This window comes from Cricetulus griseus, chromosome 5 (genome assembly GCF_003668045.3).
Source record: "Cricetulus griseus strain 17A/GY chromosome 5, alternate assembly CriGri-PICRH-1.0, whole genome shotgun sequence".
Lineage (NCBI taxonomy): Eukaryota > Metazoa > Chordata > Mammalia > Rodentia > Cricetidae > Cricetulus > Cricetulus griseus.
Genome location: NC_048598.1, coordinates 31,290,341 through 31,316,411, shown reverse-complemented (window position 1 = coordinate 31,316,411; position 26,071 = coordinate 31,290,341). Strand labels below are relative to the sequence as shown.

The 26,071-nt window shown below is 37.7% G+C and overlaps 1 protein-coding gene and 1 pseudogene across 2 annotated transcripts in view; one reads left to right on the top strand and one right to left on the bottom strand.

The window, feature by feature from the left end:
* Rabgap1l (RAB GTPase activating protein 1 like) overlaps positions 1 to 26,071 on the bottom strand; it is a 560,109-nt gene that overhangs the window by 508,290 nt on the left and 25,748 nt on the right. The gene's annotated exons all lie outside the window — the stretch shown is intronic.
* LOC100751047 lies at positions 19,278 to 19,535 on the top strand (annotated as a pseudogene).

Here is a 26,071-nt window from a genome sequence, read left to right as displayed (position 1 = left end):
GAGAGACGGCTGAGCAATTAAGAACTGTTTCTCCAGAGGACTAGATTTGATCCTCAGCACCCACAAGGCAGCTCACAACTATCCATAGCGCTAGTCTCTGATGATCTGAGGGACCTGATACATGCTCTAGCCACCACAAGCACAGGACACACATAGTATATGGACACGCATGCAGACAAAACACTCATATACATAAAATAAATTTAAGACTATATATATATATATATATATATATATGTATATACATATAAATATATTCTCTTTAGCCTCTGAACATTATATGGCACCTAAATAAACAATGAAAGGACAAACTACATCTCAGAATTAAAGAATAGTTTCAGGAGTACTGGCGAGATGGATCAGAGGATAAGAGCACTGGCTACTCTTCCAGAGGTCCTGAGTTCAATTCCCAGCAACCACATGGTGGTTCATAACCATCTGTAAATGGGATCTGATGCCCTATTCTGGTCTGCACACATACATGCAGACAGAGCACTCGTAACTAAAAATACATAAATAAAATTTAAAGAACGATTTCTGAATTATCAGAATAATGGGTGGCTATTAAGAAATAAAGACTGAAACAGGTATTTCCTTCTGAGGCAGGCAAAAGTAGTATGTAAAATGATGACCTTCATGTAGCTATAATAGGACAAGAGAAGATATCCAAATAAGCAAAGGCACAGGGAATAAAGCACTTGACATGCAAGCTTGACAACCCAAGTTAGATCCCAGAACCTATGTAAAAGTGGAAGAGAATCAACTCCACAAATCTGACATACACATTCTACCCCCACCTCCCTAATAAAATTTTAGCTTCAGTACAACAGCATTTAAGAGGTGTGGACTTTGAAAGGTGACTTTGAAAAGTTATGAGGTCTTGAGTTCTAATAAATGAGATGAGCACCCATAAGGGAGCACTCTCCACAACTTTCATTCCTTTTACCATATAACCAGACAGTATTCTTCCCCTCTAGAGAATATGCCAACAACATGCCATCATAGAAGCAGGCATCTCATGAAGCACCAAAGGTTGACTTCAGACTTCCCAGCTTCCAAAACAATGAAAAAAACAATTTCCTAGTTTATAAATTATCCAATTTCAGATGTTTTGGTATAATGATACTGTATACTAAGAGAATTTATTCAAAACATCAGTACAAAATGGAAAATAATTTAATTGGCTCCCTACTCAAAACCCTATTTGACACAAATCCTCAAAGAATTCTGGCCAAATGTGGTCTTTGATGACTATAATCCCATCACTTAAGAAGCACAGGCAGAATAATGGATCATAAGCTCAAGGCCAGCCTGGGCTATATGAGACCCTGTTTCCAAAATAATAGTATTTAGCTATTGTTATTATTTTCTTTCTTAGAAAGCCAGGAGGAAATAATGACTATTTCTAATAGCAGCATGAGGAAAAACTACATATAAAGCATTGGAAGACAAAGCATCAAAAAGAGTCTAATAAATTTAACTCCAGAAAAATTTAAAACTTCTGCACATCAAATTGTAAGGAACAAAACTGAACAACAAAAGTACTGAAATATTTATATGTGACAAATTGGTAGTATCCTGATTGTGTAATATACTATTAATAGTGATGGGGGATGTCCTTCTGTATACTGTGAATATATGTTACTCTTATTAATTGATAAGTAAAGCTGTTTTGGCCAATGGACAGGCAGGATGTAGCCAGGCAGGAAGTATAGGTGGGGCTACCAGACTAGGAGAATGCTGGGAACAAAAACAGAAAGAGTAATTAGCAAAGGAGATGCCATGTAGATGATGAGGAAGAAAGAGACCCGGGCTTCACAGTAAGCCAAGACCATGAGGAGATTATAATAGATACGGGTTAATAATTAAGACAGAGCTAGCCAATAAGAAACCTGAGCCATTGGCCAGTTTATAATTAATATAAGTCTCTGTGTGTTCATTTGGGACTAAACGGCTGCAGGACCCATTGGGACAGAAACTTCTGTCCATAAACAGTAAAAAGATTAATAGTCCAATCAAAATGAAATAAAGGATATAAAAGATAAATAACCAATAATGCTGTTTTCTAACAAGCATTATATACTTCCCTCAATTGGGTAGGGAATGGGCTGAAGAGGAGGTCTCTGGATGAACTCTAAGCCAGCTAACCTAACAGTCTTTAGTGTTTAGTTCCAAGACCACAGACTCTTACACCAATTAACATTGTTTACCCAGTAAGAGTCAAGCAAAGAGTAACAGAAATAAGCTTTCATTGGAGAATATGAAGTAGCAGCGCTACCTCTAGACAGCATGACATATTGATGTGAGGCCTACAGGAGGTAAGTATCAGGAAAAAGACTCAAAGAAGAAGACTACATTTCAGAAGATGCTAAAGAACCATAAAAGACAAGCTTTGTAGTTAGTGGGGTAATTACAGATTAATATGAATCAAGATTAATAAATAGTTAACTGGCAAAGAACACAAAATACTAAGATATATGAAGTACAAAGTGCTAAGGTCTATACTTATTATTTATCCTTTGGATATAGGAAGTTATGCCTGTGATATTTTGCTGTCCAAAGAAAGTAAGTGATAATCCTCTACAGACCTTAACAGAAAATATTTAGTTAAATAAAGAAGTCAAATTACCATACAAATGAAGATATTATTTAGGAAATATGTATCAGTGTATAAAATGATTGTACTACTGTGAGCTAGTAAGGAAAATGGCCATCTATAAAAAATGAATAAGTTTTATAATAAAATCTAATAAATCATACAGGAGATAGAGGATTATCAAGAAATATTCCACTGTCTCAAGTATCATCACAAAAGAGGGGTAAGAAAGATTTTATAGTCGTCTGCAGTGGACATCTTTAGCAAAGCAGTATTTACCAGACATGACAACAGCTTTACATACATGACACACAGAGCACCTGTGGTGGCATGCAAAAAAGTTGCACAAAATCAAGCCAGCCAAAATCCCTGAATGGATATACAGGCAAGAGGATTGAGTCCTACTGCTAGCTGAGGAGCTGCTGATAACTCAGGGCAACTGAAAGGAGCTAGAGTTTGTTTTCCCTGATACAGCCACAGAGAGGCTACCAATGTCAGTAGACAGTGGTAGATAGACAGTCCCAGTCACGAATATGGTATGTGGAGGGGGGGCACACATAAAGTTGGAAAAGAAAAGTAGTGGTGGGATAGAAGAACTGGAAGGAAGTGGAGGTGCAGGGGTTAGATTTCATTTTTTAAAAAAAAATTATTAAGAAAAGAAATGTTTCACTGAGCAATATTCATCCTTATGGCAAAATCATATTTTTCTAACTTCTCAAATTCCAAAATAGAATAAAAGTTGAATTTAGAGAGAAATATATGTTTAAGAATTTATTGAAACTGGTAAGGCAGCTTCTCATAAGATCCCACAACTAGAATACATGCCGAACACCAGTAGCTAAAGTAAAATAAATAAATAACTAGATGATCTACCACTGAAAATGAAACTATAGCAAACTCCAAACTTCTAATTAGGAGTCAAAGGAAAACCAAAGACAAAAAAAAAAAAAAAAAACAATTTTCTCAAAGTAGAAAAGAAAATGAAAACTAAGTTAAATAAAATGTATGCCTTTTTGCAAAAAACATACTCTAGAAGCAAGCATGTGGCACAAGACTTTAATCTCAGGATGTGAAAGGTTAAGACAGGAAAGTTACAAGAAGAAGAAAAGAAAAAAGAAAGAAAAACTTCTCTATGGACAATTTTCTGAATATACTAGAAACCAACCAGTTGTACCTTTTCAAATTTTATGGTATGTGAATTAGTAACCAGGGTGGGGGAGATGGCTCAGTGGTTAAGAGCTAAATGGTTACAGTGGCTCACAACCATCTGTAACTCTAGCTCTTCTGACTTTCATGGGCACATGGAATACATATATACATGCAGGCAAAACATTAATACACATAAAATAAAATAAATCTTTAGAAATTAAAAAATATATTAGTAACTAACACATGACCAATCTTCCAAAAGATGAACGAAAGCATAGGTTAAATAAATGGCTACAATTCACCAGAAATGCTGTGGTTAGCAAGAAATATGCTATCAAATCTAAGTTTCAGTGTATACTTAGTTTCTTTCCTCAAAATAAATAAATGTAAGAACACAGAAATACATATTTTGTCTCTGTGACAAACCACAACAGTTGAATATCTGAATGGACACACAAATCCTTTGCTAACACTCTTCATAAACACATCTATACTACATCAGAAAATTTTGTGAGAGCCGACTAAAATTGCAGTTAGAGAACTTATGTTTTTTTCATTGTTCATTTTGTGGTTGTTGTTTGTTTTGTTTTCTTTTATTAATATTGTAGTCACGACTATTTAGTATATTCTAAAAGATGAATTCTCCCTTGAGAGAAAACTGCTCATCTTTTTGCATACCTATACTGGGAGCTGAACAATACGATCCCCATTGACGGCTTGTTCACAGCACACTGTGAAAAGAATAGTTCACTTAATGTTATTATTTCCAGCTACAATCATCCATCCTCCCACAAAGTAACTTCTGTTGTGCATATAGACCATACTTTTTATCCATATCCTCTATGGAAATGTGGATGGTGCTGACAAATGCCACATTCTCTCATTTATGGCTCCTAGATAGTTTACATATCAAGATACATAAAATCATGTGTGTAGAGGTGACATAAAAGAAGCAAATCTGGATGGGGTCTGGCAGACAGTAGGAAGGGGAAGAGGGAGGTTAGGGTGCATGGGAGGGAGTATACATGGCAAATGGTCTTATGGGACAGTCAATAAATTTAAAATATTTGTTAAGTCACTTGCCAATTTTGATTAGGGGTTTTGTGTTCTCAAGGCAAGTTCATTCACCTTAAGAAAGCACATGGCTATCACTGTTCTGTTACACACTAAGGCCTAGAGATAACCTGCCATAAACCAGGACAGAAGACAAACTGAGGAATTAAAACAGCATTTGGTTATCCCAAGAACAAGCTAATGTTGCTTTCAGATGGTTTTATAGAAATAAATAAGAGAACATAAAAGAACACTCTACAGTAAGTTTTACTTTAGGGTCTGTGAGATTACTCAGCTGGCAGTGGCACTTTCCCGCATGTCTGGCAACCTGAGTTTGATCCCTGGATCCCACAAGGTGGCAGGAGAGAACTCCACAAAATTGCCTCTCATCTCCATAAGCCATGTGCCTGACTGTATGCACATATACACTAATTTTTAGATTTTATCTCATATTAACATATTTTAAATAAGTAAATGCTACCAGGTTGGTTTTAGTTTCTCTTGTTTTGTTTTGTTTTGTTTTCAGGCACTAACAATTAAATCCAATTAAACCATGCCTCGTGCATGGTAGACAAGTGCTCTTTTACTGAACTAATAACACCTTTGCCTTTTTCTATTTTGTTGTTCAGGTCTGGACTGGCCTGGTTTAATTTGTTTTGTTTTAAAAACAGGTCTTCTAAGCTGCCTGTCTTAGTTACTTTTCTATTGTTGTGCTAAAACACGTCCAAGGCAACTTACAAAAGTTTATAAGGGAAATACAATTTCAGGAGCTTAGAGTCCATGGCCCTCACAACAGGGTCATGGCAGCAGGTGGGGGGGGGGAGATGGTTTATACCTGATCCACAAGCATGAGACAGTGAGAGCTAATGGCAATATGGACTTTTGAAATCTAAAACCTCACCCTCATTGACACACCTCTTCCGTAAGGCCAATCCTTCCCAAACAGTTCCACCAACTGGGAACCAATCATTCAGACATATCAACTGAGGAGGGCCATCCTTATGTAAGCTACCACAATGTCCAAATTATCCCCAAAGATTGTAATCCTACTGGGTGTGGTAGCACAGGCATTTAATACCATCACTAAAAGAGGCCAGTCTGGTCTACACAGCAAATTCCAGGACAGTCAGGAATACAAAGAGAGACTAGACCCAATCTCAAAAAACAAAAACAAAAAAAAAATAATAATATATACTCCTCTACCCCCAGCCTCTGGAGTAACAGTAATTACAGGTATATGCCACCAGTCCTGGCATAAGCTTTTACTTGTATGGAAAAATTAAACCTGATTAGAGAATAAATATTAAATTCAGTTGACTGGTTGTCAAGTATGAGAAAACCCTAAACAACTTGCTCATATTGCCAAACAAGAAGACATTGTTGACTTGGATTTTAGACATAACACCTATAATAATTACTATTTACAAAGTGCCTATGTATTTAAAATACTCTCCAAAACTCTATAAGATAGCTATTATCCTCATTTTATGGAAACAAAAACAGGAAGAGGATAGTTAAGTAATGTGTCCAGTGTCACATGTAATAAATAGCTGAGACAAGATGCAAAACCAGTGATCACACCAAGGTGAGTGACCCCCTGCTCTTACCCAACTCCTGTCCAAAGCGCCAGTCACCCAGATCTCCCCAGGCTTGTGCCTGCTTGAAGTAGACATGCCCAGGCAGGGAGGAGCTCTCTGAATCTGGGTACAGGCTACTCTTCCCTCCCTTTCCGCCGACCCATCAGCAACTAGGTGAGTGACACCCCTGCTCTTACCCAACTCCTGTCCAAAGCGCCAGTCACCCAGATCTCCCCCGGCTTGTGCATGCTTGAGTAGACAAGCCCAGGCAGGGAGGAGCTCCCTGAATCTGGATACAGGCTACTCTTCCTTCTCTTTCCACCGACCGACCGGCAACGAGGTGAGTAATCCACTGCTCTTACCCAACTCCTTTCCAAAGCCCCATCCACCCTGATCTCCCTGGGCCTGCTCCTGCTTGGGGTAGACCTGCCCAGGCTGTGAGGAACTCCCAGAGGCTGGAAACACCCCACTCTTACTTCCTGTCCCGCCCCCACATACCTGACCCCTACAGAGGCCTAACTCCTTCAGAGTGAGGAGACTACCAGGAGAGGTAAGACCATCCAGAGCTGCGGACATTGAATTCCTGGCCCACACACACTACTGGGTAACAAGAGGAGATAGAGAGACCCCACCTGCACTCACTGGAAAAAGAAATGGGAAGAAGACAGAATAAGAACTCGCTCAACAACAGAAAGACCAATATGACACCACCAGAATCTAGAGACTCCACTCCAGCAAGATCTGAAAAGCCCAACACAGTGCATGAAGAAAAGATGGACCTCAAAAATTATCTCAGCAAGATGATAGAGACCTTTAAAGAGGAAACAAGAAAATCCCTTAAAGAAATAGAAGAAAAAGCAAACAAAAAATTACACGAAATGGAGGAAAAGACAAACCAAAAAAATTCAAGAAATAAACAAATCTCTTAAAGAATGTAAAGAAACCCAAGAAAAAACAACCAAACAAGTGAAGGAAGCAATTGAAACAGTTCAAAGCATGAAAGCTGAATTAGACACAATAAAGAAAACACAGAATGAGGCGATGCTGGAAATGGAAAGACTGGATAAACGATCAGGAACTAAAGACGTGAGTATAACTAATAGAATCCAAGAGACAGAAGAGAGAATCTCAGCTATTGAAGACTCGCTAGAGGATATACATTCATCAACCAAAGAAAACCTCAAGTCCAACAAATCCCTAACACAAAATATCCAGGAAATATGGGACACCGTAAAAAGACCAAACCTAAGAATAATAGGTGTAGAAGAAGGTGAAGAAACACTGCTCAAAGGTACAGAAAACATATTCAACAAAATCATAGAAGAAAACTTCCCCAACCTACAGAAGGATATGCCTATGAAAGTACAAGAAGCTTACAGGACACCAAACAGACTGGACCACAAAAAGAAGTCCCCCCCCCCGACACATAATAATCAAAACACCAAATCTACAGAATAAAGAGAAAATATTAAGAGCAGCAAAGGAAAAAGGCCAAGTAACATATAAAGGCAAACCAATCAGAATCACACCCGACTTCTCAATGGAAACTCTGAAAGCCAGAAGGTCTTGGATAGATAACCTACAAGCACTAAGGGAGCATGGATGTCAACCCAGACTACCGTACCCAGCAAAACTTTCAATCAGTATAGATGGAGAAAACAAGATATTCCACGACAAAAACAGATTTAAACAATACATATCCACTAATCCAGCACTACAGAAGGCTCTGGAAGGAAAACTCCAACCCAACAAACATAACTACACTCACAAAAACACTGGCAATAGATAATCTAATTTTACCAAACACAAAAAGAAACAGGAGGGCAAAATCCACACACAATGACACCACCAACAATAAATCCAAAACAAACAAGAACCAACGAACAATGGACATTAATATCCCTAAAAGTCAATGGTCTTAACTTACCCATAAAAAGATATAGGCTAACAGAATGGATACGAAGACAGAATCCATCCTTCTGCTGTTACAAGAAACACACCTCAACTTCAAAGACAGGCGATACCTCAGAGTAAAAGGATGGGAAAAGATTTTCCAATCAAATGGGCTCAAGAAACAAGTGTAGCAATCCAAATATCTAACAAATTGGACTTTAAACTAAAATCAATCAAAAGAGATGAAGAAGGGCATTTCTTACTCATCACAGGAAAAGTCCATCAAGATGAAGTCTCAATCCTGAACATCTATGCCCCAAATACGAAGGCACCCACATTTGTGAAAGAAACATTACTAAAGCTCAAACCACACATAAAACCACACACACTTATAGTAGGAGACTTCAACACCCCCCTTACGCCACTAGACAGGACCACCAGACAGAAACTTAACAAATTAACAAAGGATCTGAAAGAAGTTATGACCCAACTGGGGTTAACGGATATCTATATTCCATCCAAACTCAAAAGAATATACCTTCTTCTCAGCACCACATGGCACCTTCTCGAAAATTGACCACATAGTAGGCAATAAAAGCAGACCTCAATAGTTACAAAAGAATTGAAATAACCCCCTATATCTTATCAAATCACCATGCATTAAAGCTAGAATTCAGCAACAATACGAATGGCAGAAAACCTGTATACTCTTGGAAAATGAATAACACCCAATTGCACCATTCCTGAGTTGAGGAAGAAATAAAAAACAAATTAAAGACTTCCTAGAATCTAATGAGAATGCAGACACAACATACCCAAACTTATGGGACACTCTGAAAGCAGTGCTAAGAGGGAAGTTCATAGCACTAAGTGCCCACATGAAGAAACTGGAGAAAAGTCACATAAGAGAATTGACAGAACTAAAAGCATTAGAACAAAAAGAAGCAAACTCACCAAGGAGGAGTAGACGCCAGGAAATAATCAACCTGAGAGCTGAAATCAATAAAATAGAAACTAGGAAAACATTACATAGAATCAGTGAAACAAAGAGTTGGTTCTTTGAGAAGAGCAACAAGATAGACAAACCTCTAGCCAAACTAACCAAAAGGCAGAGAGAGAGCATGCTAATTAACAAAATCAGAAACGAAAAGGGGGATATAACAACGGACACTGAGGAAATCCAGAGAATCTTCAGGTCATACTTTGAAAACCTATACTCCACAAAATTCAAAAATCTAATGGAAATGGACAGTTTTCTGGATAAATATCACTTACCAAAATTAAACCAATATCAGATAAACAGTTTAAATCGACTCATAACTCCTAATGAAATAGAAGCAGTCATCAAAAGCCTCCCAACCAAAAAGAGCCTAGGGCCAGATGGCTTCATTGCAGAATTCTACCAGAAATTCAAACAAGAGCTGATACCAGTACTCCTCAAACTGTTCCGCACAATAGAAGCAGATGGGATATTGCCAAACTCTTTCTACGAGGCTACAATCACTTTGATACCCAAGCCACACAAAGATAAGACTAGGAAAGAGAACTACAGACTGATATCCCTCATGAACATCGATGCTAAAATACTCAATAAAATATTGGCAAACCGAATCCAAGAACATATCAGAAAAATCATCCACCACGATCAAGTAGGCTTCATCCCAGGGATGCAAGGATGGTTCAACATAAGAAAATCCATCAATGTAATCCTCCATATAAACAAACTGAAAAAGAAAAACCACATGATCATCTCACTAGACACTGAAAAAGCCTTTGACAAAATCCAACATCCCTTCATGATAAAGATCTTGGAGAGAACAGGAATAACAAGAACATATCTAAACATGATAAACGAATATACACCAAACCAACAGCCAACATCAAACTAAATGGAGAGAAACTCAAAGCATTTCCTCTAAAATCAGGAACAAGACAAGGCTGTCCACTCTCTCCATATCTCTTCAATATTGTACTTGAAGTTCTGACTATAACAATAAGACAAGAAAAGGGGATCAAAGGGATACAAATTGGAAAGGATGAAGTCAAACTTTCACTATTTGCAGACGACATGATAGTCTACATTAGTGACCCGAAAAACTCTACCAGGGAACTCCTACGGCTGATAAACACCTTCAGCAAGGTAGCAGGATACAAAATTAACTCAAAAAAATCAGTAGCCCTACTATATACAGATGATAAATCCAATGAGAAAGAAATCAGGGAAACATCACCTTTCACAATATCCACAAGCAACATAAAATATCTTGGGGTAACACTAACCAAAAAAGTGAAAGACCTGTACAATAAGAACTTTGAGACTTTAAAGAAAGAAATTAAAGAAGATACCAGAAAATGGAAAGATCTCCCATGCTCTTGGATAGGTAGAATTAACATAGTAAAAATGGCAATCCTGCCAAAAGCAATCTACAGATTTAATGCAATCCCCATCAAAATCCCAACAGTTTTTCACAGACATTGAAAGAACAATACTCAACTTTATATGGAAAAATAAAAAAACCCATGATAGCCAAAACAACTCTATACAAGAAAGGATCTTCTGGAGGCATCACCATCCCCGACTTCAAGCTCTACTATAAAGCCATAGTTCTGAAAACAGCTTGGTATTGGCACAAAAATAGATAGACCAATGGAATCGAATTGAAAACCCTGATATTGACCCATGCACCTACAAATACCTTATTTTTTGACAAAGGTAGCTAAATCTATACAATGGAAAAAATATAGCATCTTCAACAAATGGTGCTGGTACAATTGGATTCGGACATGCAGAAAACTGCAGATAGATCCATTCCTGTCACCATGCACAAAACTTAAGTGCAAATGGATCAAAGATCTCAGCATAAATCCAGTCACACTGAATCTTCTAGAAGAGAAAGTGGGAATTACCCTTGAACAAATTGGCACAGGAGACCGCTTCCTGAACATTACACCAGTAGCACAGACATTGAGGTCTGCAATTAATAAACGGTACCTCCTGAAACTGAGAAGCTTCTGCAAGGCAAAGGAAACAGTCAGTAGGACAAAACGACCACCCACAGAATGGGAAAAGATCTTCACTGATCCCACATCTGACAGAGGACTGATTTCCAAAATATATAAGGAGCTCAAGAAGCTAGCCACCAAAACACCAAACAATGAAATTAAAAAGTGGGGTGCAGAACTAAATAGAGAATTCTCAACAGAGGAATCTGAAATGGCTGAAAGACACTTAAGAAAGTGCTCAAAATCATTGGCCATCAGAGAAATGCAACTCAAAACAACTCTGAGATACCACCTCACACCTGTCAGAATGGCTAAAATCAAAAATACCAATGACAATCTATGCTGGAGAGGATGTGGAGGAAAAGGAACACTCCTCCATTGCTGGTGGGAGTGCGAACTTGTAAGACCACTCTGGAAATCAGTATGGTGGTTGCTCAGAAAAATGGGAATCAGTCTACCTCAAGATCCAGCCATTCCTCTCTTGGGTATATACCCAAATAGTGCATGTCCATACAACAAGGACATATGTTCAACCATGTTCATAGCAGCATTGTTTGTAATAGCCAGAACCTGGAAGCAACCTAGATGCCCCTCAACTGAAGAATGGATTGAGAAAATGTGGTACATTTATACAATGGAGTACTACTCAGCAGAAAAAAGCAATGGAATCTTGAAATTCGCAGGCAAATGGATGGAACTAGAAGAAACCATCCTGAGTGAGGTAACCCAGTCACAAAAAGACAAACATGGTATGTACTCACTCATATATGAATTTTAGACATAGAGCAAAGGATTACCAGCCTATAATCCTCTTCACCAAAGAAACTAGGAACATGAAGGACTCTAAGGGATAAATGGTCCCCAGGAATGGAAGTGGCATGAACTCCTGAACTAATTGGGAGCATGAGGGTAGGAGGGAGGGAGCTGCTACAATAAGAGCAAGAGAAGAGGATAGAGGAGAGGAAATGGAGGGGCAGAAATATTGAGTTGGGGGAAGAATAGAGGAGAGAGAGCAGGATGAGAGATACCATATCAGAGGGAGCCACTATAGGTCCGAGAAGAGATCTGGAACCAGGGAGATCTCCAGAGACCTACAAGGATGACATGATCTGACAATCCAGGCAATGGTGGAGAGGATAACCTAAAAGCCCTTCCCCTAAAATGAGATTGATGACTTCTCTTTATGCCATCCTAGAGCCCTCATCCAGTGGCTGATGGAAGCAGAGACAGACATCCACAGATATACACCGAGCTGAAATCGGAAATTTAGTTGAAGAGAGAGAGGAATGAAGAGCGAAGGGGTCTGTACCAGGTTGGAGAAACCTACAGGAACAATTGGCCTGAACAAGGGAGAGCACATCGACCCCAAATGCTGTCGGGGAGGCCAGTACAAGACTGATCCAGACCCCTGAACATGGATGTCAATAAGGAGGCCTCTGCACTCCAGGGAGCCTCTGGTGGTGGATTAGTATTTTTCCCTGGTGCAAGAAGGGACTTTGAGAGCCCATCCCACGTGAAGGGTTACACTCTGGCCCTGGACACATGGGGAAGGGCCCAGGACCAGCACAGGAAGATTTGGTGGACTTTGCAGAGCCCCTGTTGAGGGCCCTACCCTGCCTGGGGAGTGGTGGGTGGATGGGGTGGGGGTAGGCTGGGGTGGGGGAGGAGGGATGGGGGTGAGGGGAGGGAGAGGGAGAAGGGACTTACATCTGAAACAAGCTTGTTCCCTAACTAGAACTAATAAATAAATTTTTTAAAAAATTGATGCAAAATCAATCTACCAGATTCCAAAGAACCTGCTTTTCATCATGGAATCATGGTTCTCAAAGAATTATAGAAATAACAGCTAATACTTATTGAGTGTTTATTTTGAACTAAAAACTTTACATTCTATCTTGTGAAACTCTAGTACAACACAGAAGTAGTATTAATACATTTCTTTAGTTAATAAACAAGAAATTGTTGAATGGCATACTCAAGATCACATGGTTAGTAAGGCAATCAATCTGACCAAACAAGGCAACCTGTGATAACTTTATTTTTATAAAAGATGTAACCAGGCCGGGCGGTGGTGCACGCCTTTAGTCCCAGCACTCAGGAGGCAGAAGCAGGCGGATCTCTGTGAGTTTGAGACCAGCTTGGTCTACAAGAGCTAGTTCCAGGACAGCCTCCAAAGCCACAGAGAAATCCTGTCTCCAAAAACACACAAACAAACAAACAAACAAAAAAAAAAAAAAGATGTAACGGACTGAAGCAACAGAGGAGAGGCTATGCTTATTTTAAACACCATACACCACACACACACACACACACACACACACACACACACACACACACACACACACACACGAGCTGAAGTTTATTTTATAGCAGAGACTATACTTTATATACTTATTTTTCATAAAATCCCTCATAGAATACCTAGATGAACTGTAGATTTTTACATGTCCAATGTTTTTGCAGAAAATACAGCTCTTACCTTAAAGGGAGTAAGAGATAGTTTATTCTAGAGTCATCTTGAGTGATCATTGTCAGGACACAGATTTAGGTTACCCCAAATTCAATGTTCCAATGTGGAAGCAGTTTCATGACATTTTATAGTTTTACAGAACAAAGAAAGTGATGAATCAAACTCAAAATACAATGGTGTGTAAATCAGTGAGACAGTCACAGCAAGATTGGGGAATCTTTTCTATAGGTTTCTGATGCTATTGGATGATATTCTTAGCCTTTGGGTTGATGGATGCTAGTGGTCTACTTAGTCAATAGGTTTTAAAAGGGTTTGTTTTATCTATTTAGTAACAGGGTGTTAGTTGCAGCAAGCTCAAAATACAATGGTGGGCACACTGACAAGGTGGTCACAGCAAAATGTGGGGAGCTTTTCTTTAGGCTTTATATGCTCTGATAACATTCTTAGCTTCTGGGTTGGTAATAGCCTGCTACGTTAACAGATTTCAAAACATTTTTACCTGTTAGTCACAGAATGTTAAGTCCCAACACAGAGGTGAGTAAGAAATTATTCAGGGGGCTAAAGCTAGCCCAAAATAAGGTAATTAGCCCTGAATCTGCAACATCCCAATCTCTCCACATCACTGCAGTTCTAATCAGTCTTTATAGATACAACTTCTTTCCAAGAATTTTCATCAGCAACAGTGTTTTTCAATTAAAGCATATTTCTTGTTTACCATTTCAATAACTTTTTAAGATAGCTAAAGAATAAAGGTAGCCTACCTCCAGAAAACAAGTAGCCTCCAATATCTTAAAATAGAAAATTACTATGCTCCACACTCTTAACAATTATAATCTTCCTTGATCTTTGGGTCAAATATATCATCAACCTTCTTGATTAACTCTGCTTTCCCATTAGTAAACAATCAGCCACTGTATTTGCTATTATTCAAGTTACCATCTTACTATATATCAGGGAGGGAGGGCTGAAAGACAGACTTACCCAAGAACAAGGGAAATCTAGATCTATTACAAAGTGGCACTTTTTGTATCATGTCCTTTTTTCAAATCTACATAATTATTTTGAGATGTTAATAGCCCGAAGGTGAGGAGACAGAACATACTTATATTGAGGTTAAAAGTAGGAATGATCTGGAAATGAGGAAACTAGTCACTTCATCTTTGAAAAATCTGAGTAACCCTTAAACAACTGTTTAAAAAGAAAAAGTGCAAAAATATGGGACACTGGATAAAGTAAAAATTTCTGTAAATCGCTAATTACATCTGTTCAACCTTGAGATAATGGAATAAATAACTATGAGATAATGGAATGAATAACTATGATATATCATGATTCCTAAATGTGATCTCAAAAATGGAAGAAAAATACTGGCCCAAAAGACACCAAAGAATTTTTAATGTATATACCATGAATTCATTCATTCAAATATCTACTGTAAGTCAACTATGTATATACTATTTAATACTGTAAGCTCAGACTATAAACAGGAATCATCCTATAGGCTCTTCAGGTCATAGTACCTACAACAAATCATCATATATACCTTGTGGACTATTTTCTCTTTTTAAAAAATAAAGAAAAACAATTTTGGAACTTCCAAAGCATTCTCCTCCAACTCTCCACAAACATTAAGCCATATAGAGCAAACCCCTTGTCTTGGCTTGTTACTGAGCATAAATATAAAATAAAACTCAGTTCAAGGTCAACGTGGTCTACATAGTATTCAGGACAACCAGGTCAACACACACACACACACACACACAAAAAAAAAAAAAAAAAAAAAAAAAAAAAAAAAAAACACCAGAGGGGATCTCAAAAATAAATAAATATAAATAAAATGATCCTCTCTCTCAAAACAGAACTAAAGATAAAAAATACAGTACATAAAGAAAAGTACCTATCTATGGGAAGTTGAAGAGAACTCTGTAACAATGAGTTCCTTAACTTGCACTACAAGTTATAAATCATGCATCTTCTATATGAGGTTACATAAATTCAAGAATAATTTTCTTATGTACCATTCATCTATAACCACTTTCAAGAGAGGCATGGTAGCACATACCTGTACTCCCAGCACTTCAGAGACAGAGGCAATAGGATCTTGAGTTAGCTCATGCTCAACAACATAGAGATTTTAAGGCTAACCAGAGCAAAAGGAGACTCTGTCTCTTAAAAAAATAAAATAATTTCAAGCTCTCAGGAAAGAACCTTTCTAGTCTGATGAATTTCACACCTGATCAAAATAGGAAAAAATAAGATTATTTTATCTCAAGGCTCTCACAAAAACCATCATAAAAACTTTTATTCTGTACTTACATGGATTTTATAAACTTAAGATGAAAGGAAGACATAAGAAAATCTAGCTCTATTCTTACCTTGAAAATGAATCCCATTATAAGAATTATAAAACATTTAAAATAACGTAAGTAAAGAAATCTAGTTATTTCCCTCTGTAGCTAACATCACACTTCAAGGTCACAGTTATTCAGATGGAAACCAGCTCAGAGGTAGCACTTTTGCCTAGCAAGTACAAGATCCAGGGTTTGAACCCTGGCACCCTGTAAAAATTTTTTTAAAAAGTAAAATAATAAAGCAACAGTTAAAACTGTTAAAATCACTTAAGCCTAAAAGCTTTAAGTTGCAAATCTACAAATCTCATTTAATAAATTCAAGGTTCCTATACATTATTTCATGTTACTGTCATTTATTTATGCCAGAAAGATAAATGCTGGTTTCTTTACAAAACCTTTTTTAGAAGATTTGATATTCAGTTTATCCAAAGACATTTATTTTAGTAGAATTAGTTACAGAGAGATAATACCACAGTAAATAATTATTTCTGCCATTAGAAACATAAAACAGGTTATAAGTACAAAATAAAACAAATGATTCCTCATAGTAGGTAACAGACACCAATAGCAAATGTATAGCCACATAGTAGTGATGCTTCCTAAGTAACACCTTTTCTTGAGTGCATACCTGAGAATTTTACGATAAACCAAAACCTAAACACAAAGTACAAAGGCATTTTCCTACTAAATTTCCTAATTATCTTCCTAACAGACAACAAAATAATTGTCATTTTCTCCTAAAGGTAATAAATAAGGCAGGGATTCTCTTCTGCTCAGTCTCACCAACTTTACCCACAGTGCTAGGGAGGAAACCCAGAGCCTCACAGTGGACACTAGATACACATACATATCCCTGAAAGATGTGTTAGATGTCCTGTACCAGGAGGTCTCTCTCCTGCTCTGAACAAAGGAACTAGAATAAAATTTCATGTATTCTATATGAAAGTTACCATTCTTGTTAAGTAGTTTCCCCCTATTTTCTCTAACACATAAAAATTATACATAGATGTGACATTTTAATATTACAAAATCATCTTTTCTTCAACAGGAAACTGTTCTCAAGATATAAACAGAGAAAGCAGCACAGTAAACTTCTTTTTCTAAATATCAGCAAGTAACTTCCCTCCCTCCAGTCTGTCTCTCTCAACACCTTACTTAAACTGTTTACTTAAATGTGCCATCTTGCAATTTGTGCATAAAATGCTAGATATTATCAACCTTCCATTAGAACCCAAGTGCAGCACTTTAATAACACCTAATGTGGTGAATCAGTAACAGAAAATAAGGTTTTATGAAAAGCAAAAGATGACGCCTTTTCTGCTTTTCATACTCTTGTCAAAACATGTCAAATTTCTATAAGCCAAGAACACATTTCAATTTCCTCCTTTGAGAGAATGATTAACCTAACAGAAGGTTTAATGCAGACAACCTAGGAAACTTGGGAAGCCACACATTAAATTATTTTTATCATGTACTTTTTAGAACATAATCAGTAAATTATAACTATTCCATAAAGAAATCCAGAATTCTTTTCCTAAAGAACAATACATTACAACCTGAAATCAGACCCTTACAATTTCTAGCATCAAACAAACTAGATACAACTAAGTGTGTGTTTTAGACAATCTTTGTTCCTAAGTTAGAGAGACTTTCTATTATGTATACACAACTCTTTTGTGTTATTTCAATACAGGGTTTCTCTGTGTAGTTCTCTGTCCTTGAACTCCCTCTGTAGACTAGGAAGCCTCAAACTCACAAAGATCTGCCTGCCTCTGCCTCCTGAGTACTGGGATTAAAGGCACACACCACCACATATGAAACTCTAAATGGAGCACCACAGGATTTTTGCTAATGTACCTGGGCCAGTAAAGGAGTCAGTAAACAAATATCTTGCAGTAAGTATCTGCAAGATATTTAGAAAGATCAATGTTGGTAATTTTGCTACATCCTGTTATTAATAACCCTTTTTCACAATATCCACAAGCTCAAACAAATGACACCATTCTATTTACTGTATTTGCATATATCAAAACATAATGTTGTTTACCTTAAATATGTGCAATTCTTAAAACTTGTATTTCAAATGGCAAAACAGAACATCTAGACTAATTCATAGTTGTCTCACATACTCTCCTTCTCCAAAACATGAAGAATATTCCCATGATTTTATTCTCACAGGAAAATCAAACCCTACAGTTAGCACTCCATGTCATGTTCATTTTTTCAAATTTGTAACATAAGGGCTTATGTAGCAGCATGACATAAAGGCAATTATAGACTTTTGATTTCATTAAATGAGTAGCTCAATATCAATTTTGAGGAAATAAATGTTTTCCATTTTAATGGCATAATTTAGAAATATAACAACCCCATTTTAAGTTTATGTTAATTTCAGTATAAAATTTGTATTCACTCCAATATTAGCATATGGAAATGAGTATATTCAACTATGCATTATATTTGTATAGTTGAATACACTCATTTCCATAATGAAATATGCTATAGGCTGCCAATAACATGACTAATTTTACTTGAACTTTAATTAATATCCCCATAGTGCCTGATACATTATATGTAGTTAATGAGCATTAATAAACTTGTGCTTTTTTAAAAAGTTATTTGTGTATGTGTGTTAGTATGGGCATCAGATTGTCATGAGATAGTAAACTAGTGCAACCACTCTGGAAATAAATGTGGAAAATCTTCAAAAAGCTTAAAATAAATCCACCATATGACTCATTTATACTACTCCTCAACATATGCCCAAACGATTCAACATTCCATTCCAGAGCTCAGCCATGTTCATTGCTGTTCTATTCAAACAGCAACCTAAAAGTCCTTCAATTAGCAATGGATAATGAAAATGTGGTACATATACACTATGGAATACCATTCACCATTCACCTATTTTTATTCAGCAAAAAATAAAATCATGTAACTTTCAGGTAATTGGATGAAACTCGATAAGATCATGTTTAATGAGAACTCAGAACAAGAAAAACAAACTTCGCATGTCATCTCATATCTGACTTCCTGGCCCCCAATCTTCAGATTGAACATTTAATCTAGAGTAACTGCAGAAATCAGAGAAATAAAAAGGGGCCAGTGCACTTTCGCACACGCTCTAAAACCACGCCTGCGCATTGCGTCTCTTCTCTCCGGGCTTGGGCTTAGGTTCAGGCGACATGGCTAAATGCACCAAGAAGGTCCAGATCGTCAGGAAATACGGACCCGCTATGGTGCCTCCCTCCGGAAAATGGTGAAGAAAAGTGAAATCAGCCAGCACGCCAAGTACACTTGCTCCTTCTGTGACAAGACCAAGATGAAGAGACAAACTGTTGGCATCGGGCACTGTGGTTCCTGCATGAAAACTGGCTGGTGGGGCCTGGACCTACAGCACTACTTCTGCCAACAGAAGACTGAAGGAACTGAAAGACCAGTAGAAATGCTACTGCTTGAGACCTGGCTAGCCTCTAATAATAAATGGATTAATTTACATAAAAAGGGACGGCTGCACAGGTGGTGGGTGTAAGGAGCAACAGAGAGGGGAATAGCAGGGTGCAAGTCATCTGACGAGAAAATAGGAAACGTGAGGGGGTTTTAATTAGGGAGGGGGGAAATAAACACAGGAAGAGGAGGGAGGGGATAATACAACAGTAAAGATGTCTGAAAACTCACAAGGAATCATTAACTATCTAAAAATACCTATAATACATGTAAGTCTGTGTATGCATATACATGCAAAGTTTAAATGAAATGTAGGATGATAATGCTATCCCCAAGAGTCATAGGTTATCTAACAAAAACTCCAATACCAGGCATGAGAAACCCTTTTTTGGGTTGGTGGTCAGGGCTATGAAAGATATTGTAGGCTATTGCCATTCCCTTGGCTGACCCGCCAAGAGGTAGAAGGTGAGTCCCAACTGCTGAAGACACCATGCACTTGAGAGCTGTATCTAACCTGATAGCCTCCTCCCTAAGGACTAGTTTTCATGTTACTGGAAGGTGCAGTAGTAGAACACATACCTAGTTAATAACGAACAGCTCTCTAATTAAACTTAAGACCCACTCAACAAGAGGTAAATCATGCCTGGTACTGGAAATCTCTCTAATTACCAAGCGCTAATGAAGTCACAAATCTTGCAGGATAACCTACAACCAAATGTTACTAAACCCATAAATACATTACAAATATTTATCCTTATACCCATAGATAAATGTAGTTCTCACCTCTCATCAAAAAAACTTCACCATTACAGAATACCATAACCAATCAAAATGCAGATGTGAGCCAGGCATTGGTGGAGCACGCCTTTAGTCCCAGCACTCGGGAGGCAGAGGCAGGCAGATCTCTGTGAGTTCAAGGCCAGCCTGGTCTCCAGAGAAACCCTGTCTCAAAAAAAAAAAAAAAGCAGAGATGTGTAGCCCAGTTCCAAGTTGACACATCTACAACACAACTCTTGCATCTAAAGCTCACCAAACATCTTGAAAGGAGGCAGAAAGACTGTTAAGAGCCAGAGGAACAGGAAGTTTGCTGTGAGGTTGTAGCTCCTAGAAATATCAGAGAAACTACACTTATCAAGTCTTATCAGCATAGCTGTCCAAACATGACCTTCCTGAACAAAGATGATGTCAATAAACGTGCTAATGTGGAGGGGGAAAGTGCACAAGCCCTCAACCCTAAACAAAGAACTACAGGCAATTAGGGATGATGAGAGCAGCAAAAACAGCCTTCCCCAGGGAAGAGCATACCAACTGGCCATACAATATCAAGTAATATTATATGGACTGAGTAAGCTGTACTTAAATATTTAGGAACACATACTCCAAATTAAACAAAAAAAGGCCATGAAATTGAATGAGAATAGCAGGGTTACATGAGAGGAGTTGGAAGGAGGAAAGGGAAAAGGAAAATAATATAATTATAGTTTCAAAAAATACAATCAGAGAAAAAAGGTGAAGCAAGCTAAGCACCAGCATTCATTTTTCTCTGTTTCCTGACAATGTGACCAGCCTCCTCACATTCCTCCTACCACGAATTCCCAGCCATGATGAACTGTGCTCTTATATAAACCTTTGCTTCCTGCCTTATGTCACTTTTGTCAGGTATTTTGTCACAATGAGAAATGTAACTAATATGAGTACATAAGGCCAAAATACAAGATGATAGTAAGCCTTGACCCAATATCAAAGCCTTGATTTTTGAAAGGTACACCTAGATTTCAATGTTTAAAATATACATATACACATATATGTGCACACACATATACAAACATGCATATATGTATATATGTTGCATTTCCTACTTCAAACAAAATTTTAATTAACAAAAATATAAAAAAATGCCTTTCTTACCCTGTACATATCTATATCAGCAGAGGTACAACTGGGCAGTAAAAGGGCCAAATACAAAGAAAAATAACACCGGTAATGACAAATTACAAAGTCAGCCTCTGAATAACCAAGCTGACCAATTATAGTCTAGAGAAAGGATCGAGCAGAAGAGATTGAACTGCTGAAAGTATAATCACATGTATTATTTTTTCACATTTTTAATTACGTTTATTTTAGTGTGTATGTGTATGTATATGTATGGATGCAATGGTGTATGTGTAGAGATCAGAGTACAACTTATGGGAGTCAGCTCTCTTTCAATCATGTTGGTTCCAGGAAATGAACTCAGGTCATCAGACTTGGGGGCAAGCATCTTAGCTGCTGAGCCACCTACCAGCCACAAATGTATTATTTTAAATGATAACACCGATGTCAATGTTTCTCAAAGAAATAAATCTTTTTAATCCCCTTAATGCTCTATAGTTTTTAAGCCAGCTGCCTATAATTTTCTCCATCATTACACTTATTTAGGACACTTACTTACTGAATAGTCTTTAACAGTAGATCCTCAAGATACATCTCAAGACTATAAGGCATCTATCTCCAAGTCTCCTCATATTTCTCAGACATTGTCATGAATAACAAGAAGGCAGGAAGTATTGAAAAATCCCTCCCAGATTTCTCATTCCTAGAAAATCTAGCAGAGGAGTTTATGAGCTCAAAGAAAACAATCATGGAAAAACATAACAAAGAAGAGGAAGCTAAAGACAGAAAGGCTGTTGTCCCTACTTTACCCCAACCCTGAGCTGTGGAATGACTTTCCATGCCTCTGGCTTAACATTTTAAAGCAGACATTTTTGCCATTTGAGTTCCAAAATTTAAAGACAATTATCTTTGGTTACCACAAACTGAAGGGGTAATAAAATAGGTGTTTGTGGTGGTTAATATTAATTACCAACATGATGAGATTTAGAGTATCATGAAACAAACTTCTGTGAGGGGCTACCCAAATTAGGTTCACTGAGCTGGGAAGACCCACCCTAAACATGAGAAGTAGTATTCCATGCACTGGGATACTGGACTGAATAAAAAAACAAGAAAGAGAGCTGAGTCACAAAACTATTCAGTCATGACATTCTGCTTCCTGACTATGAATGCAATGTGACCAAGCTGCCTCCTACACCTGCCACCATACCTTTCCTACCATGATAAACTGTGTGAAGCCAAAATAAACCCTTCCTTCTTTAAGTTGCTTTTGTCAGGTATTTTGTCATAACAATGAGAAAAATAACACAGTGGTAGTTTGGTTATTTGACCTGCTAAATCCTGTGGAAAACACTGTAGTACTGCAGTTCTATGATGCTTCTCTATTAATAAAATAGACTATCCAAGAACTGCTGCCAGGAGACTACTATTTTAAACATGAACCATTCAGCCCCTTCTTCTGGTCCTCAGCATGCCTAGCCTATTTCTGTAGAAGTAAAAATCAGAATAACCTCTCCAGAAACTTGCCTGATGGAATCTACAAATCACACTGGAGTGTAAGCTTTAATTGTTGTCAACAAATACTTTAATACACTCCCCTTCAAAAAGTAAATGCAATGTCTCCATCACCTTGAGTGCCAGCTCATTTAGTGGCTTTTTCTTTTTTAGACTAGGTTTCACTATGTGTCTCTGGCTGGTCTTGAAGTCTCTATGATGGCCAGGTTGGCTTTGAACTCACAGTGATCTGGCTTCCTTCTGCCTCTTAAGTTCTGGGTAGTGGCTCACTGTTAAAGAACAAAGTGTGGAAATGGTAATATGGCTCAGTAGTAGAGTACTTTTCCAGCATGTCTGAGACCCTGGGTTTGATAACTGGTACCACAAAAATAAATAAAAATATGCAATACACAACACAATGTGGAGAAAGCAATGCTGTAATGCTGGTCTGAGTTAAGCAAGCTATCATGTTTAGATTCACTCGAGCCTCATCAGTGGGAGGTCTTCATGGTGAGGACTTGAGGATCCAAGCATGATGCTTTGGGCATCTGCAGTCACACAACTCTAAAACACACTCATATAAAGAGTCTTAGAATATGCCACAAGAGATGTTCACAAAAGCTGATGTTGGTTTTAAACAATATAGGTAACTTTGGTTCATTTCTCTGTTTCTATGTTGTTTTGAGACAAGGTCTCACTATATTGCCCTGACTAGCCTGGAACTGTCTATATATGAGGCTTGAACTCATAGAGATCTACTTGCCTTTGTCTCCTGAGTGCTGAGACTAAAGGTGTATGTCACCATGACCCCTGGTTGCTTTCTTAAAGAAAAAAAAAAGTCTTAAGAAAATGTATGTGGCCATACTGAGAAAGGCCAGTTACAAAAATCAAAACAGAGCTACATAATGAGACCATGTCTTAAAAAAAGAAATACATTTATAAGCAAGACACGTTTTGCCATTTTGATTTTTTTGAAACAACTCCAAAATGTTACCAAAGTGAGGTAAGACAAGCTGAGGCAGGATGTTAGAAAAGAACTTGACTGGAAATATTTAGACTCAGAACTACATCCAGCTTCAAAAGCTTTTTGAAAGTGTTCACTGCCTACACTATAATTTTTTACTTAAGGGTCTTGCTTTTTCATTCATCTACTGACTAAAACCTCAAACCAGCCATCTTCCCCTGAGAGTCAGTGCTGAATAGTCTTTACAGTTAGAAATCTCTCTCTCTCTCTCTCTCTCTCTCTCTCTCTCTCTCTCTCTCTCTCTCTCTCTCTCTCTCTCTCTCAAAAATCATATTGTCATCTCAATTTCCTTTCCTGGGATTTCTGGAAGGAACACACTCACACTCGTTTTTAGAGGCTGGAGGGCTACTATTTATTAAGATCACTTATTGACTGTCTCTTTACAAACATGAGTGAAGAGACACCTATCCATTCCACTCCAGCTCCTCACTCCCATCTATCCTTTCCCTGTCCTTTTCTTAGTCTTCTCAACTTCCCATGTCCTTGAAATTGTACAACAGCAAAACTGAGTTATATGCACCTAATTAAGATAAGCCAAAGGATTATTTATCAGCATATTACTTTATCTAAATTTTACAGTATGTTCTGCATTACTCCCTCAGTCATCAATACCCAACTATCTCATCACTGTTACTCTCAAGTCTCTATAGGCAGGGCATTTGTCCTTCCCTGAAGTTTATTACAATTTATACTTATTCCTCATTTATTCTCATCTTTTTATTTAAAGGTATTTTCTTAAATTAGAGAGGTAACATAATATATGCTGGTTAACAGTCATAAAGTTAGAGGCAGCAGATACTCTTTTTTTCCTGTGTAATAAATCATTCTAATCTATATCTTCCTTTACATCTGCAGAGTTCTTCGATAATTTAAGTAAATTAGAGTAAGCCTCCCTTACTTTCATGTGCTTATGAACGGTGATGCCGTCTCTCCTCTCTTGTCACAGCCCAGGTAGTTGTTTTGTTTGTTTGGTTGTTTTGTTTTTTTTGTTTTTTGTTTTTTGTTTTTTGTTTTTTTACCTTGGTCAGTAAATAGTTTCAACTAGGAGGTGATCTAATTCTGGTCACTATAACTTAAGAAGTCCACTGTGAGATTCCTTTAAAAGAAAAAGAAATCCTTGCTTAGTAAATAGATGCTTTGAGAAGGCATTTATTTTCTAATTTCCTGACATCATGGTGTCTTGTTGTAGCCTTCCTAATTAATGAAGGGAGATATCAATATACTGAAAGTGACAAGTCAAAATTATAGAAAGCACTTGAGAATTTATTTTCCTAAGCTGCTGAATTAACCAACTGGACACTATTTTACTATTGATATAATTAGGAGACCTTTACAGGTAATTCCTACAAGAGAAAGTGTGTGTGTGTGTGTGTGTGTGTGTGTGTGTGTGTGTGTGTGTGTTCTCGAGCAAGTGTGTTTTCACTAAACCATTCTATCACTTACAGATTTGAATTGGAAGACACTTCTACAGAGAATCCATTTCTTAAACCTTGAATAGCAAACAAAGGCATCCCTGTCAAACTCAAACTAACTCCTCATCCCTTTTTAAGAGTTCTCAAGAATATAAATTCTGAAACAAGATTCAATAGTTATGTATACAAAAATATTCACTCAAGCAAGCATAGCGGCACACATCTTTAATCCCAGCACTCTGGAGACAGATGCAAATGGATCTCTGTGAGTTCAAGGCCAGCCTGGTCTACAAAGTGAGTTTCAGGACTATCAGGGCTGTTACATAGAGAAACCCTGTCCCAGCAGGGGAAAATGTTTGCTCCAGCATACTCTTTTAAGACAGGGTCTCACTGTGGAGGTCTAGATGGCCATAAGTTACTTACTATGTAGACCAGACCAGATCCACTGCCTCTGCCTTCTTCTGTGTGTTACCATTAAGGGTGCATACTACCACACTAGGCCAATACTACTTTTTGAAAATTACATATTTTTTATTTCTGTGTATGCATATTTGCATGTGTTTACCTATGGAGGCCAGAAGAATGAGTGAACCCCCTAGAGCTGGAGTCACAGGAGTTTGTGACCTGCTCTACATGGGTGCTTCAAACTGAATTCTGATCCTCTAAAAGAGCAACAAGCACTCTTAACCACCCAGCCATCTCTCCAGCCCTGATCTAGCCTACTCTTTTT